We start from the raw sequence: 17407 nt of genomic DNA, 5'->3' as shown, positions 1-17407 counted from the left end.
CTTATCAAAATATTTTCTAAAAGATGATTTTTTAAATTTGATAGATTATATATAGCCATAATAAAAAAAGAAAATAGTTTTACTAGGTACTAAAAATTTATAAAAGAACAAATAAAGAAACTAAAACTTAGTAAGAATTGGGCTGGTTGGTTTTATGACCCGCTTTTAGCTAATTTTAGCCCAAGTACCTTTTGGACGGGTCAATAACCATTTTTTTGCATGGATTTCCCTTCAAAGGAGCTGTTCTTTAATGTTTGCTTTCACTTAAAAAAGTGGCCAAAAATACTCTAAGGTTCTGGGTTCGAACCCCTGCTCAATAAAAGAAAAACAACTTCGCAAGGCAAGGCTTCGCGAAAATTCTGTGTTAAAGCAGAAGTTTGCCTTGCAAAATTTTGCAAGATAGAATCTTTTTTTACTTTGCTGGTATTCTATTAAAGCTAGGCCTTAGGCCTAAGTACTAACTTTTGCCCCAATAGGCCTAACTTTGCTATGAAATTCTGCCTTGCGATTTTTTTTTCGACTGAGCCGGAGTTCGAACCCAGAACTCTAGGTATTTTAGGCGAAGGGCAAAAATTAAAGACCAGCAATTTGAGGGGCAAAAATTAAAGACCACCCCCGAATAAGAGCAATGGTGCAAATTGTCCGTCAATAACCGCCCATTTATTAACTCAGCTTGACCAGCCCAAATTCAGCCCATTCGTCCATTTGACACCCATATACATAGCAACCTCTCATTAGCAATGAAAGAAAGTGGGAAAGAATTAACACTAAATGGAGCTCGGTAAAGTTTTGCGAAGCAATAATTGGGAAGATGTGGTGTTGATCTATCTTTATTGAAAGACACTTATTGCGATAGCAAAAATTAAAGCCAAAATGATAAAAGAAATTGAAACGGAAGAGTCTTGGACAGTTGGGAAAAGGAAGCCACAAGAGGAGAGCTCAAACAAGATGTAAGTCCATGTAACAACCCAAACCCCTAGATTTGTCCGATTGTACTTTAAATTGTGTCTTGAATACGCCAATATGTTGTTATAACTATTTATGACTTCTTGGTACGGTTTGGGTTGAGTCGTTCAGAAAGGGTTCGGACGTGTTTGGAACAGATTTATAACTTATAATAGAGTTGGTGCACCATATTGGTACTAGCACAATCGTGGAAGGGGGAGTTGCAATCGCAAAAAATGGACATAAGGAAGCAGAAGCGGATCTAGGATTTGAAGGTGGCGAGTGTCACATGTTTCTGCAATTTACATCTTGTTAGGAACGTGTATTTGGGTCAGGTCCACCTCTTTGAGTTTATTAGGGTCAACTTAATAGGCCTTTTTTAATTTGCAAATATGAAAATTACATCTCAAAAATTAAAAAACGCACATAATTAGCATCTTAAAGAAGGAATCACACCCATTAACAACAGAAATAAAATCAACATTTTCATCAAGGGACTTACATCTTTTATGTTTATTAAAAAATGAACTTGCACAAGTAAAATAACATCTTCAATAAGGGAATTACACCAATCAAAATAAGAAAAATAATAGAAAAACTCTTCAATAGGTTAATTACACCCCATAAGTTAATGTAGAATTAGATAAACTACAAGTTCTGAAAAATAAATTATAAATTTCATGTTTTTTTCTAAGCAATGCTTACGAAATTTCCATCACAATTTAAGTAGTAAAGTGATTTAAATTGAATTTAACAATTATAGAATAGCACATATTTTTATAATACACTCCCTCCATCCATTTTTATTTGTCCACTATACTAAAAATAAATGTCCACTTTTACTTGTAAGTTGTATAGTTTGAAAAAACCAAGACATAATTTATCATTTTATACCTATTTTACCTTTATTATTAAGTACTCCAATTATTTCTCATAGACGGAGGGGGTCATAAACAAAAAAAATTATAAAAAAAAAATGAATTTTGATCTCAATCCAAAATTCCATTGAGGGCCAAGTTTTTCGATTTACATACTCACAGATTTGAGATAAAGAGAAATGCTTAATTTAAGGGATTTTGAAGTTTTTATTTTGTGTGTTCTCGCTAGCGATCACAGCTAAAATAATAGAATAGAGGAAAGGCAATATAAATAATAAAAAGATAAATTAGAAAATTGGGAGAGGCGAAAAGGGAAATGACTAGTACAAAGGAACTAAAAAGCACAAAGAAAAACGGGAGTCGGAAAATGTTCAAGATAGATTCAAATTTGTGTCTACCAGCCATGACACCTTTGTCTAATTTGCGACTGGTGGTGGCAGGATAAAATATATAACCTAATTTAAGCAAATTGCAACATAGGTATATAAAAAATTTATCAATCTAGGAAATGCCATGCCACCCCCAGCTTAAAGGGTGGATCCGCCCCTGCAGGGAAGGGATTACTTTTGCGGAGGAGGGACATCGTTCGCCTAACGAGTCGGTAGGTTGACCTTCACATTCTCGAATTGGATCCGTGATATATGGACGCGCTCGACCAAGCCTAGTTCCACAATCGTGAAAAGGTGCCTCGAGTGATTGTGGCCCAATCCACATAACTTCGCGATAGAGAAAGGATCCGTCAATCACGGAACGCACTGAGTATAAATACCGAAAATGATTTTAGAACTCGTGTTTTCCTATTTTTAGGCAAACACCACTCTTGATTAGGGTATTTCAGTATGGAATCGAGTTTTTTAACCAAGGTAACTGTTTTAAACACTTCTTTGAACTTTATACGCGATTACGTTAACTAGGTGGCAATGGCCCATGCCAACACGTGCCCAACATATTAAATTTAGAAGTTCCATTTTCTCTTTAAGAGGGGTTGCTCAGAGCCGTTGTTAAATAACAGAGGATGACGGGCATGACTAATAGTAATTACTAAATTTGGGTCGCGGTTACAAGTATTATTGAAAAAGAGCCAAATGTGCCCTCATTATACTATTGAAAAAGAGCCAAATATGTCCCTCGTTATACTTTCAATCCAAATATACCCTACCGTTATACTTTGAGCACAAATATACCCCTCTACCGTTAAAGTTGACCAAAGTGTACACCTAATCCTACATGGCACTGACATTTGGTTACATGGATGCCATTTGGTATGCCACCTCATCACCCATAACCCATTTTACTCCTTTCCTCTTCCACCACTAAAATTTCCTGCCACCATTATATCAACGCCACTAATGTTGGCGTGCTGTGCAAGGATACAATAGACGAATCGAGGCTAACCTGTAATTTGGGAGGTGTATTGGTATAAATTCTACCATGAAAGTTTTGCGGCTAGCTGTCGAATTGAGTTCATCCGTCAGAAATTATGGAAATTCTTGGAAAATACTTCAATATTTCTGCGAGCTAGTCGTTGGAAAGCATGTCGCATCCAAATTTTTCTTGAAGTTTGCCATCAGAAATTCTTTATTTCTTTAAGATAATGCAAGCTTCTTTGGCACCAACCCTGCACAAGTACCTATTCCAGGCACGTCTAAACAACAAACAAAAGGCACACGTGTCAACTAAAAAAATCAAACAATGGTAAAGAAATAAAAACAAAATCTTATACAGAACGCTAACACTAGTGGCGGTAGTGGTGGCAATGGTGGTGGAGGAGAAATTTTTTTTAGTGGTGGAAGAGGGGAGGAGTAAAATGGGATAAGGGTGATGAGGTGGCATGCCACGTGGCATCCATGTAATCAAATGTCAATGCCACGTAGGATTAGATGTCCACTTCGGTCAACTTTAACGGTAGAGGAATATATTTGTGCCCAAAGTATAATAGTAGGGGTATATTTGAACCTAAAGTATAACGAAGGGTATATTTGGCCCTTTTCCTTTCATTTTATGATGAAGCAGTTCATACTAAAGATACAAGAATGCCACCATTTGTAGGTTTCAGCACACACTACATCACATTTTTTTGCTTGGTAATCATACAAATGATTTCCTGTTGATGTGAAATACTAAATCATCACGTGCATTGAAAAAGTCTGTACATGAAGTGTGAAGCTGAAATATATCATAACGTTGTTTGTCTCAATGTCCTCTTGCTTAAAAGAGTCAACTGTATGTATTATTTTCCATGGCTATACTTTGAAAACTCCTCTCCAGTCTCCCAATTTTGGATGGCATCCCACTGGGTATGACTGCAATAGCCTCTCGAAGTTAAACTCAAATTTCAAAACAAAACTCATAAGCAGAATCAGCAACATCAGTGACAATACTCATCATGCTTGATACTGTTACAGAATTCGCCATCATAATCCTGCAAGTCAAAAACACAAATAATAAATGCCTCATGTAAAGATATTTTTTGGTAATTAACTGAATTTTATTACCAAGTAGGAATTTACAGCTTTCAAAAAAATAAAACTGATGAGTATACTACACTGGACAGGCCCAATACTAGTATGCTCAATCCTCTATACTACTACTCAACTGACTGCACTCATACAGGATACCAGTTTACGGATTACAGTTTCCTATCTAACCTATGTGTCATGCTACCTCGCACAACAATATCTTGAATTATACTTCTCACAATCAACTCAGGCTGCCTTCTGGTCTTCTGGAAAACTATCTTGTTTCTTTCCTGCCAGACAAAGTAAACTGCTGCAGCTAAGGCCACTCTGTATGTAGCGGCTGCAGCATTTTTACTTCTGCAATTGTTTACCATCTACAAAACCTCTTCTTTCCACTCTACTGGATCTCTGTTAATACCTTGCCACACCAACAAATCTTTCCACATTTGTGCAGCTACATGACATGAGAAAAACAGGTGATCAACTTTTCTTCTGCCTGCATACATAATGGGCAGTTAAGATCTTCAGTTATTCCCCACTTGCACAATCTGTCTTTGGTATATAGTCTTCCTTGTACTGCTAAAGTCACTAACAACAACCATTTGGGAGATCCTGGATTGTTACAAGTTAGTCTTCTCCATAACATCTTAGGATGGTCTCCTAACAACTTCAAATACATCTTCTTGATTGAGAAGTGCCTTACAGCCTCAAGATCAACCTTATACATTCCTACTTTTTCTATGTAGTGCTTTGCCTTGAATATTTTTTGAATCATCCAGTTTGCTTGTTTTGGCACCATCTCCCAAAGTTCACCTCTATTACCATAGTATGAATGAATCCACTTAACCCATAGGATGTCTTTCTTCAAGGTCAGCTTCCAGAGTGTTTACATAATGCTGCTTTATTCCACAAATGGATATTCAATAAGTTTATACCTCCTGCCACCTTGGGTAGACAAAGCTTTTCCCATGCTAGCAAAGCTTTTTTAGACATCTCCACCTGGCCAGTTCATATTATGGACTGTTCTACAAATCTGCTCAATAATCTTGATGATCTTTTTAGGAAGCAAGGACAACTGAGACCAATAGATTTGAATCGCAAACAATACTGACTTTATCAGCTGGAGCCTACCAACATAAGAAAGCATTTTTGAAGTCCATGACTTGATTCTTCCAAACATTTGGTCTAGCAAAGGCTGGCATTGGATGACTGATATCCTCGTAGAACTCATTGGCACACCTAAATACCTGATAGGTAGCTCACCTTTGACCATTCTTATTGTAGCCTAAACTTGCTCTTGCACAGATAAGGGAACCCCTCCAAAGTAAATACTACTCTTCTGAAGATTGGCATTTAGTCCTGAAACTAGTGAGAAAGTGGTGAAGCATTGAAACATAGCTTGGATGGACCTGTTATCCGCCCTGCTAAATAAACGCAAGTCGTCTGCAAAACTCAGTTGTGTGATCTTCATTCTTCCACATTTAGGATGGTACTTAAACTCAGCCTGTTGCTCCAGATACTTTAATAACCTACTCAGATACTCCATTGCAAGGATAAATAGATAGGGTGATATAGGATCACCTTGTCTGAGTCCTTTTTTAGCAGCAAATGGTTCTATAGGCTGACCATTGACCAGAATAAAATATGAAACTGTTTTTAAGCAACACATGGTCAACTTTTCAAACTGATTAGGGAAGTGTAAGTTGATTAAGATTTGCTCCATATAGATCCATTCTACTGAATCATAAGCTTTCTGATTATCTATTTTCAACATACATCTAGGTGACACATTCTTCCTATTGTACCCTTTAACTAGTTCATGACTGAGCCCTATATTGTCAAAATTTACCCTGCCAGGAATGAATGTGTTACACCTTGGAAATTTCATGTCGTCGTGTAGTGAGTGAACCGCTGCGAGCTTAAGGATAACATGAAGTTCTTAAGACTATAAGACGGAAAATTAGTGGTCGTAGAATGCGTACGTCAAGATCTTGAAGTTATATGAATTGATGGAATAAGGATTGATAAGGATAAGTGGAGTATAAGTGAGGTTTAGGAAAGGTTTCGTAAATTATTGCGTTAAGAATTGTTTGGTAAGGTCTTGAGGACGAGTTATAGGGATGTTTAGATCATTAATGAAGTATTAAACAAGTGTTAAAGAAGGGTGTATAAGGATTGGAGATCAAACGAAACGACGAGAACAACTTCGGAAAACTGTGAGTTACACGATCACATTAGGCGGCCCGTGGAATGTTATACGGGCTGTATAATGGTCCGTATAACCCAACAGCAACTATGTGTTCCATGGTGGTGAACCACGGACACTTATACGGCCCGTGAAATGTTATACGGACCGTATAAGTGGTCCGTATAAGTCCCGACGGGCTGAGTTATTCCAAGTATTTAAATGTGATCCCACTTCATTTTATTCATTCTCCTCACTTCACCACTTCTCTCCAAGATTCTAGAGGGTTCCATACACACTTCATATACAAGAATTCAAAGGAAAGCTAAGATCAATATCAAGAATTCAAGTGAATCAAGTGCAAGAAGCTCACTAGGGTTCCCCCAAGTCAAGAATTCTCTTGGGAGTGAAGTTAGGGTTTTCTCCAAGTGAAGTATTTTCAACCAAAACCCGTTCCTACACATTCAAAGGTGAGTTTCATGATTATTCCATGTTGTTTAAGGTATGGAAAAGTTGAAACACTTGGATTATGGAAGAAAATGGAAAATGGATCACAAAAGATGAGATTAGTACCAATTGTGAATAGTAGATTAATATGAATCATGAATAATGATATGTTGTGAATGTGATTACGTTGTGAATGGTGTTAAGAGCATGAGAGAAACATTAGATGAGAATGAATGTAACGTGGTAGTATGATTATGATTATGGATGACCTTGAGAGGAAATTGTAGGAGTTGGATAATAATGAATTGACCAAAGTTATTGATGATGATATTATGAATGTTATAATTGACGTTTGGGAGTTGAAATATGATATGGGGAAAGTAGTATAAACAAAGGAAATGTTTCCCGATTTTCTTTAGCCTTAGTAAGTACGTTTAAGTAATTGATTAGCTAATGATAATGTGAATTCTCTTGAAGGTAGAAATGTGGGCATCAAAGGAGAATAAGCAAGCGATAGATTAGTTAAACGAAAAAGGTATATAAGGCTAATTCTTTCCTTCTAAGGCATGAATCTTCTAAATTTTCCATGATCATCCTATACGATGGAGACTATGAGTCCCTGAATATACAAAGCTACATACGCACATGATTAAGAAGGGAAATACGATACGAGCATGATATTGATAATGATGAATATAAGTATGAGGAATCCTAGTGTAATATAAGATGTCCATGAAGCTAATAATTTTAAGTATGTTTTCACCGATGCATCTCTTTGCGTACACTCACCTTAAATTGATAGTTCCTTCAAGGTGAGATATGATGTTGATGATTACTCCATAATATAATCGGGGGTTCACGACCTTATGTCACCCCGACATAGCCATAGTTGCCTTCAAATTATAGTGTATGTTCTTAATGATAAATGTATAATGATGCTAAGTCATGATATGTCTATGAGATGATCAATAATGTAAGTTTATGATATACTTATGCTATGTATGAAAATGTTGAGTTACGATGGGTATATGACGGTATGATTACACCGTGCCTAGATGGCCGGACATGTCATCGCTAATGCGGGCTGCTTATGATTACACCGAGCCTAGATGGCCGGACATGTCACTGCTAAGGTGGGCTGCTTATGATTCCACCACGCCTAGAAGGCCGGGCATGATCACCACTAGTGGGCGGCATACGATAGTTACCCGGACGCGGGTTAACGATGAAGATTATGATGTGATGATATATGCGCTGTGATAACATATTTACTATGTTTATATAAATATACGATATATGTGTATGAGATGTATTCACCTATGAAACTCATGCAGGTTATACCTTTCTCTCATGGCTCATGATTCTTCTATTATGTTTATTTCATTCTTGTCTTACATACTCAGTACAATGTTTGTACTGACGTCAGTTTTCTTATGACGCTGTGTTCATGCCCACCGGTAGACAGGGAGGTTAGCTTGATCCAGACCCGTAAGAGCTGTCAGCTGACTTGAGAGCACTCCATTGTTCCGGAGGTACTACTTGGTTTATTCTTTTGTGTATATGTATATGTATTTTGGGCACGACGAGGTCTTGTCCCGTCCATAGGTCTAGTACTCTAGTAGAGGCTCGTAGATACGCATTTGTGGGTAGTATGGTCTCACGATGCTATGATTGTATATATATTATTATTTTGATAGCTGAAGGGCTTATGTATATAAAATTAATTATGTTTTCAAATGAAAAATGGTTGTCTTATGATTATGAGTATATGAATGGTAAAGAAGTGTATAATGACTATGACGAGTAAGGAAATAAGTGGTGCTCGGTGGTTAGCCCCGGGTACCCGTCACGGCCCCTAGTCGGGTCGTGACAGAATGCTGCTTGACTAGCATCAACTAACCCATCCAACACTCCACTGAGTCTACTAGTGATTATTTTTGCAATGATTTTATATACTACTGTACAACATGAAATAGGTCGATATTCTTTAATAGTTGCAGGATGTTGTACTTTAGGTATATGAGTCACCAATGTGCAGTTGATAGGGTTGAGCAATTCAGCATGTCTGAAGAAGTGTAGCACTGCTTCTGTAATGTCATCCCCTATTATGGACCAAGCTTTCTTGTAAAAGAGGGCATTAAACCCATTCAAACCAGGGGCCTTCTAATCATCTATCCCTTTGAGTGGATCTTCAACTTCCTTTCTGGTCATAATTGTTATAAGCTTTAACTGTTGCTCTCTATCCAGTACACTTCCCCTTTTCATGGTATCTGGGTTAACACATGGCAATTGTATAGCTGAGGTGCCCAACAACGTCTGGTAGAATTTCAGGATTTTCTCTTTCACGTCATTTTTATTATGTACCAGTACCCCCTCTATGGTTACTAGGTTTTTTATCTGGTTTTGCACCACTCTGTTCTTCATACAAGCATGGAATAAAGAGGTATTGGCATCCCCTAACTGTAGCCATTTGATCCTTGATTTCTACTTATACACGCTTTCTTCAATTAAGCTCCATTTCTCCCATTCTTGTTTTATTCCCTTCTCCTCTTCAAATAGTCTTTGATGATCAGGAACTGTCCTCATTTTACTATGCAACACTTCAAGCTTTTCTTTATATTCTGTCACCTTCTTACTGACATTATCAAACTTCTTCGTATTTATCCTCTTGAGTTTGACTTTCACTTGTTTCAGCTTCTTCCATACTCTTTCCATTGGATCACTGATAACTACACTAGTCCAAGCTTCTTCCACTGTCCTCAGGAAATCAGGATGATTTGATTAGTAATTGAAGAATTTAAATTGTCTAGCAACCTTCTCATTAGGATCACCCAGTTCTATACATAAAAGGGGAATGGTCTGAAAGTGTCGGGTCCATCACAATTGTCTCCATATGTATCCATTTATTAAGCCAGGAAGAGTTCATCAAGGTCCTGTCGATTCTACTATACATATGGTTATTAGTCCATGTGAAATTTCTCCCTATAGTCTTCATCTCGAGAAGCCTTGAGTTCTGCAAGAAGTTATCAAAATCCCTTAACTCAGCTTCTTGAACTTGTGAACCATTGCTCCTATCTTCTACTTTTAAGACTGCATTGAAGTCACCCACGATCAACCAGGGCTCATTCATGTTATGTGCAGTCTGTAAAAGTCCTTCCCACATGGACTTTCTATCCAGCATAGTGTGCAATCCATATACAACTGTAAACTGGAATTCCATGTTGAGGCCATTCAAGCTCACTTTGCTATGTATGAACTGCTCATAAGTCTTTAACACTGCTACTTCTACTGCATTAGGTTGCCACATCAACCATATCCCTCCGATAGGTGAGCACTGATAATTGTGAAACCAGTCCCAGTTTGGTGCCACTTTATTAACTACATACTTTGCCATATGCTCTTTAACTCTATGTTCTACTACTGCTATAAACTCCACCTTATTCTCCTGTAAATATTTTTTGAATTCTTTCTGTTTGTATACTTTATTCAACCCCCTTACATTCCTAGATATGAGTTTCATTTGGAATACAAGGGTAGTGTATGTCCTCTTCCATCCCCTCTATTCCTTTGGCCAATTAATGCATTGTTGACTGGTGCTCGCTCATCTGCTCCACCATTTAATGGACTGAATGTATTAGTAACCTCCAATTCCATGTCCTTAGGATGCATAACCCTGGCTAGCGTGGTACCCTTAGGCTTGATCCATCCCTCCTCTTGTGTGATTGCTTGCTTCTGCCCTGGTTGTGTAGAGACATTGGATGAACTGGGTGTAGGGTCCTGCTCAGGCAGTTTGGTCCCTGATTCTAAAACTTCAGGCTTCCCTTGATCCCTTACTTCACCTGACTTTGATTGCTACATTATCAATTTAGCCTTATTCTTCTGTTTATGCCCTTTCTCCTTCCTGACTGGTGCTTGTGCTTCTGGCTGTTTCTTACACTGGTGACCAATGGTCAGGCAAACAGTGCAGTACACTGGTGTCCAATCGTATTCAATTGGTTTATCAAAAAATTTTCCACTAGGATCCTGCACTTTCACCTTCATAGGTAATTCTCTAGTTACATCCTTTTTTACCAAGATTCTAGCATAGGATACCCTATCAATTCCAGTGGTATAGGCATCAACATATAGAGGACACCCTAACACACTGCCTACTCTACTTAATATAGCAGTTCCCCAATAATTCACTAGCAAATTCAGCAGTCGAATCCACAAAGGTATAGTTCGTAGTACTTCATCTTTAAAGCAAAACTCAGGGGTCCAAGCTCGAGCGATAATTGGTTGATTGTTTAGAGTATAAAGTATTGAATCCCTATCCTCCATACTACTGAACAAAATCAGAAAATATCCCTCATTATGGTAATATACCTTTGGTGGGACGCAAAGTTCAAGGTTGAAGTTATGAACCTCTCTACTGCGCATATGGTGGGTGAGTTACCAACCACATAAAGCACAACTGACTGCTTCCATTTCCTAGTATCTTCATCGATTTCCTCCTATTGAATTTGTGAGACCCTTTCCCCTTCTATAATCATCGGCTCCATGTATTGCAAGCTCTTTCCTCTAGCTACCATATTGGAGGAGGAGAATAGCGATTTCCAAGCTTTACACTTATCCAGCACTCCGTTTTTAGCTATTTGCCCCTCTTTTGGTAAATTTAGCACCGTAGTAGTAGCTCTAGCTCTTTGACTGCTAGTCGCAGCTGTAACCGGAGAACCCAGCTGGTCCGATGCAACCTTTTTTGCTTTCCCCGATCTGCTAGCCTCTGCAGCTGGTGTTTCTTCCCCCATAGCTGGGAAATCCTCCATTTGGATCACTGAAGAACCTCCATTTTCAGTCTGCTTCGCCGGTGGAGCTGTCTTACTAGAACTCAGATCTGTTGCATTACTGGGTGAAGCAAAATTGTCCATTGCTCCGATGGGTTTTCCTCCACCATTCATTCCCGTTGTTGCCTTCACTTGCTGATCCTTTTTGGGCCGTCCTCTCGCCATTTTCTGGCAAGTGCGCAAGATAGGAGCACCCTATCGTGCACCATAAGAGAGAGAGGAAAAACGTATCATGTAAAGATATTACACGAGCAAAAAAGGCTCTAAGTAAATCTCTTGCTTGAGAAAACAATCAATTTAGCAGAAAACAAATTGTAGAACAAATGGTTACCAAAGCTATGCTCAACAAGTCACCTTGATCTTCAAACAAATTACTCACACACAAGACAGAAACTCAGGTTGTTATCTCCAGGTAAGCAAGCCACAATATGTTTTCTTATATACTAATTGTTGACACCTAATTTTGGCTCGTCGTGTTTAAAATTAACATTTTGGGGGGCCTGATTCATTAAAGAGCACAAAATATATTTTATACATACATTATTATTTATACATCTACTAGTTAACTATATTTTAGTACAGTCCGTCGATGTAGAGAAAATCAGAGCAATTAATTCTTCAATGCAGAGTAACAATTCGATCAAGTCAAGGTGTTGTCATTTTTTAAAAGATGACATTTGAAGTGATGGTTTGAGTTCTTCAATCATTGATTAATAAATTTTTATACATTGGTTAAAAGAGTTGAAGGACCTATTAGGCAATAACTCAAAGATTAAAATGAGCATTAAGGGGACAATTGGGGGGGGAGGGGGGAGTTCTTTTATTTTTTGGACAAAAGAGGATGTTTATTGACATTATAAGAAAAGGGAGGGGTTAATTTAATTTTCATCTTCTACACATATTCTACACACACAACACTTGCATATTTTCAGACTTTTTCTCTCCTCTAAACCCTAAACATTTTCTTTCTCCTCTCACTTTTCTCTTTCCAGCCGCCTCTCCGCCATCTTCTCCGGCCAACTCATGTCACCGGAGCAACCAATAACGTCGCCATGAATAGCTCTTGCCATCTCACCCACTCCACCACACCACAATCCCCTTTTTCCTCGTCACTGCTCCAGCGAGGAGCTCCTAGCTCCGATGAACCGGAGCGACCAAACGCCACGCAAACAACAACATGATGCCACTTCCCCTTCCTTTCTTCCTCCATCTCCGTTCTCCCTGTTTTTTTCTCTTTTTGCAGATCATTAATAGGGCAGCCACCGCAACACCACCACAACACCCCTCTCCCTTTGTTTTTCTCCACATAGAAGCCTTGCTTCTCTCTACCTCGTCACAAACCCAACGCTACCACCGGAAAAATTAACAGCCATCAACGGCGGGGGAAGAGTAGCCAGCAGCGACACTTCCTTCCTCCATGAAACCCATCTCCGACGAAACACGACGACGACGACGAACTCCCTCTATTTTGCTGCTTCTCGCCCCCCTATTACTTCTGCATTGTGCGTATTTGTATATTTTTGCAGGTTTATAACTGTCTTGCATTTAGCGTTACTGCTTCGCGTTGCTGCTGCCATTGTTGGGCAGTTTTTGAGCATTTTCCGGTGACTTCTATGTTGCCGGAGAATCTCTATCTTGCTCCTCGTTGTTGTTGATTATTGTCACTATATTTTGTAGCTTTTCCCCGCGACCTCGGGGTTGCGTTTGTTTCAATTCATATGTCGCTGCGTTGTTTTTTTGGGCTTTTGTTCACATGATGGCTTCTCTTAATTTAGTTACTGATTTTATCCGTTTCTAGAAATATCACGACAAGTCGATTTGTTAGTTGTTTCTAATGATTTTTAACATTTCTTTTGCTAAAAATGAATGTTGGTTTGTACCCGAAGATACTACTCCGTGTGATTAACCTTTCTTGGCCACCCGAGACACGTGGATGACACTTTTACCCTTTTATCATTTTACTTAAACTCATTTGGAAAAATACTACACCCAAATGGCCGATGAAGAAATTTCCATCGATTTTCAAGGCCTCCCATGTACAAAAGACGGATTTTTATTTTAAGTTTATTTATCATTTCTTTAATTCATTAGATAGTTATTTATTCTCTTACTAACATTTTTACCAAGTGCTTATATAAGTACGGGGAAATACATCTCAAAGGCGATACTCGGAAGGAATTCGAATCAATGTTTGTTTTTACTTTCCACGTTCTTTATAACTGTACAAAACATAAACTCGTAGTATAGTGGAAACTTTAATTTTGGAATGACGGGCCGATATATTTATTTACTTGTCGCCTTGTTTGTTTAACTTAAAATTTGTCATTCGCTTTAGGAAAGACTTAGGCCGTCTACACATTCATAAATAGATTAAATTGACTTGGTATAAATAGTTCGTTAATTAAATTCACACTTTTGGCGTTTAGGCAAAAATACTAGTTCATCCTTTATTTTACATTCTTTATACACTTTTAATACAACACACATTTTATATTGTTTTATATTCACCAATACATATTTTAGTTAAGTTAAATCCACATTTTTGATGCTAGGTAAATACTAGGGCGTCCATTTACGGTTTTTTTATTCTTTAAAGGCATTATATCTTTTCACTCATTTTTCATACATAATTCTTTATACTTGCTTTTTACCAAAACATTTTTACTAAACTTTTGTTTCTTATTCTTTTGATAGGATATTCATTAAATGAACTCTCTTTTTAACTAAACGGTAGAAACAAGTCAAATAAACTTTACTTTTCTGAATAATTTCGTTATATAAAATCTTTACACCAATAAATATTCGTAAATTATTTTTACATTCTTTATGCACTAATATACCTAGTTATACAATTCTTTATACATTTTAGGTTTGATGTACACTCTTTTACGCTTGAAATATGTTCTTTATATGTTTAATATGCATACATTCTTTTAATATACATAGACGCACATTCTTTATATCCTTGATATTTATTTTACATAGTCTTACATTTTTTTTTATATATTCTTTATATAGTTATACATTCTTTACACTAATATATATATATATACACTCTTTGTACTAACAGATACACTTTTGTACTTACGAGGTACATTCTTTTTATACTCTTTTATATATTCTTTTTTTACTATACATTCTTTATGAATACTTAATACTTGATATAAATACATTTTTATACATTGTATATACTTAGTAAATTATCACCTAGTGTAGCTCTTCATGAAGTCATAACATTTTGAAAACAGGTAATAATAATGATAAACAGATAGATAATTCTCCTCTAGTGTTTAGTTAAACTAAGTCTAAGAACTGTTTTCGGGCAGGCTCTGAAGGATGCTTAATACTTTCCCTTGGGGTAAATAAAACCCTTATCTAGAATCTCATATGTTTCGTGGACTAAAAATGGAGTAGACACAAATGCATATAGGTTTCCTGATTTCCCTTAAAAATTAGGTGGCGACTCTAACTTTTTTAAAGCAGTTAGAAGAATCAGAAAGTTGCAAACTATCTTGGATCCGTTCAAAATAGGGCGCAACCCTAATTAGACAGAGACCAAATATTTCAACAGTGTTGTTCAACCAATATGTTCAGTATGGTGCGAAACCAAAGGCATACCAATTCACTTTATGTTACTTATATTAAGATTTACACCAAAGGTAGAAACATAGAGCAAAATATTTCTGATGTTGAATTGATATTTTTCTACCTTCAAAGCATCTTATATTTCTCTCATTTCTCAAATAGATTAATCTCAGCCAAACATAAGCTATCGTCTGTTGAACTTTTCCTTCCAGGATATCATACATTATTTTCTTAAGAGAATAACTCAAAAACAAAATAGTCATCAAAAGTTGTAAACTCTTTTTTTAATGGGTAAAGTGTAGCATTTATATACAGAACCAACACATAGGAAGTGATGAGAAGGTCATCTAGAGCTTTAATATAACAGATCTCATTACTCAAATAGGCATAGAAAATATGGCCAATATTCTGACATGAAAGTTACTCTTCATTCATACTCTTTATCATCGGTACACTCTTTCAGTCCTGCTTAAAATTGCTTCCAACACCAAGAGATAGAAGATAAATGTCATAAACACAATTCAACTCGGAAGTCTTCCAAAACTCTACATAATTGGTTAAATGGACTATTATAGTACAATGTGGTCTAATGTATACAAACCATGGATATATTAGTTAACCCGACAACTATTCTATAGTTGGAAACCAGAAAAAGAACCAAAGCATCTAGTTCACTTTAGTTGTTCTTTTATAACTTAAAAGGCACATATGCATACTATATCATTTGACAACTAAGTTCTTGGATGGTTTTCATTTCTTGTTAACCGGTCATAATAGAAAATATCAGTGCAATCCATCTGAGAATTAGAGATCAATAATTTCATTATATCAACAAAGCATATACTTCTAAAAGAACATGCAATCACAGAAAAGCAATCAGGCAATTTCCACTATAAAAACGTTTCATCAGAATCAATCAAAACTCCATAAGTTTCATTAATCGTGTTTCACTTTCTCGGTGCAAGGAAATGAATCACCTAGAAAAGAGGGATGAAAATGAGAAGGTTTTTAGTGAGCAACTCAGCAGAGCAAAGTAATCTTTTTTGAAGCAAATATTTGGAGGAACTCCCAAATTCAAATCAAACTAACAATGATTAGGGTAGAGTGGAAACTCATGAATCACAAGAAAACCCTAGAATGAGTAATCAAATAACAGGAATATAGAAATTTTATCCGAAACGACATAAGTGGATAGACACACTGGAACCACCACCACTGCCATAGCCTTTAATTTGTAAAAATGAAAATTAAGGACGATCTAGAATGTTTTAGAGGAAGGTCAAAAGGACATGTTTCTTAAATATTATGTGAAAAGTCTGGAATGCCCTCAACTTGATTTTTTGTTGACATTAAGCAGACACGTCGAAACCAGTGTTTCTATAATGTAGAGAAATTTATATACACTAAACATGAGAACTAATTAATGGCCCCTAAAGGACAAAGTGAGTATGTTGAAGAATTAGATGAGTAAATGTACTCCAAGTTGAAATATAATCATACAGTTATATTTGACATAATGGACTATGGGAAACCCAAAAATGTATTGGGCCTTTTTACCCTTTGGTCTAGAGTTAGACTTTTTTTTTTATTGATTTTAACTCTGACCAAGGTCTAAATTAAGGAAATGTGTCAAATGAATTAGTTTTAGACCGTTAAACATTATTTTGCATACACTGTAGTTATTAGGAGGAGATTGGACATGGAAGGCAATATTGAAATAGTAAACTTAGCTCAACGTCAGCTTCTTCATCTATTTGATCGTTAGCTTCTCCATCTACTTTCAATATTTGCTCTGAGCCAGTGATTGACCTAGATATGATAGAGGATTGACCAGAGACTTCAACTAACTTCCACTACATCTCTCTCAATGCTTTCTCCAGAATAGTCACCATTGGCATATATAGTTTTAAACACTACTGCCTGCTTAAGTTCTACTCTAGCATCCTTCACGTCCAGACTTTTATTACCAATTTCAGGATCTGCTACTTTGATTTCCTTGGTTGCAGCTACCATTTCACCAATCTGAACATCTTTAAAATTTTCTTGCTTTTGTTGATGACAGCAGTTCCCTCATTCTCCACAGGA

General features: G+C 36.9%; 1 long non-coding RNA gene across 1 annotated transcript in view; it reads left to right on the top strand.

Annotated features, from left to right (window-relative positions):
* The first annotated feature begins 689 nt into the window (after window positions 1–689).
* The window catches only part of LOC132611252 (uncharacterized), a 34150-nt gene continuing 17432 nt past the window's right edge, over window positions 690–17407 (top strand). Inside the window, exon 1 of the long non-coding RNA XR_009571520.1 lies at window positions 690–950. This is a non-coding gene — a long non-coding RNA (uncharacterized LOC132611252). The remainder of the gene's footprint in view (window positions 951–17407) is intronic.

This window comes from Lycium barbarum, chromosome 9 (assembly GCF_019175385.1).
Source record: "Lycium barbarum isolate Lr01 chromosome 9, ASM1917538v2, whole genome shotgun sequence".
Taxonomy (NCBI): domain Eukaryota; kingdom Viridiplantae; phylum Streptophyta; class Magnoliopsida; order Solanales; family Solanaceae; genus Lycium; species Lycium barbarum.
This window is presented reverse-complemented; position numbering and strand designations above follow the sequence as displayed.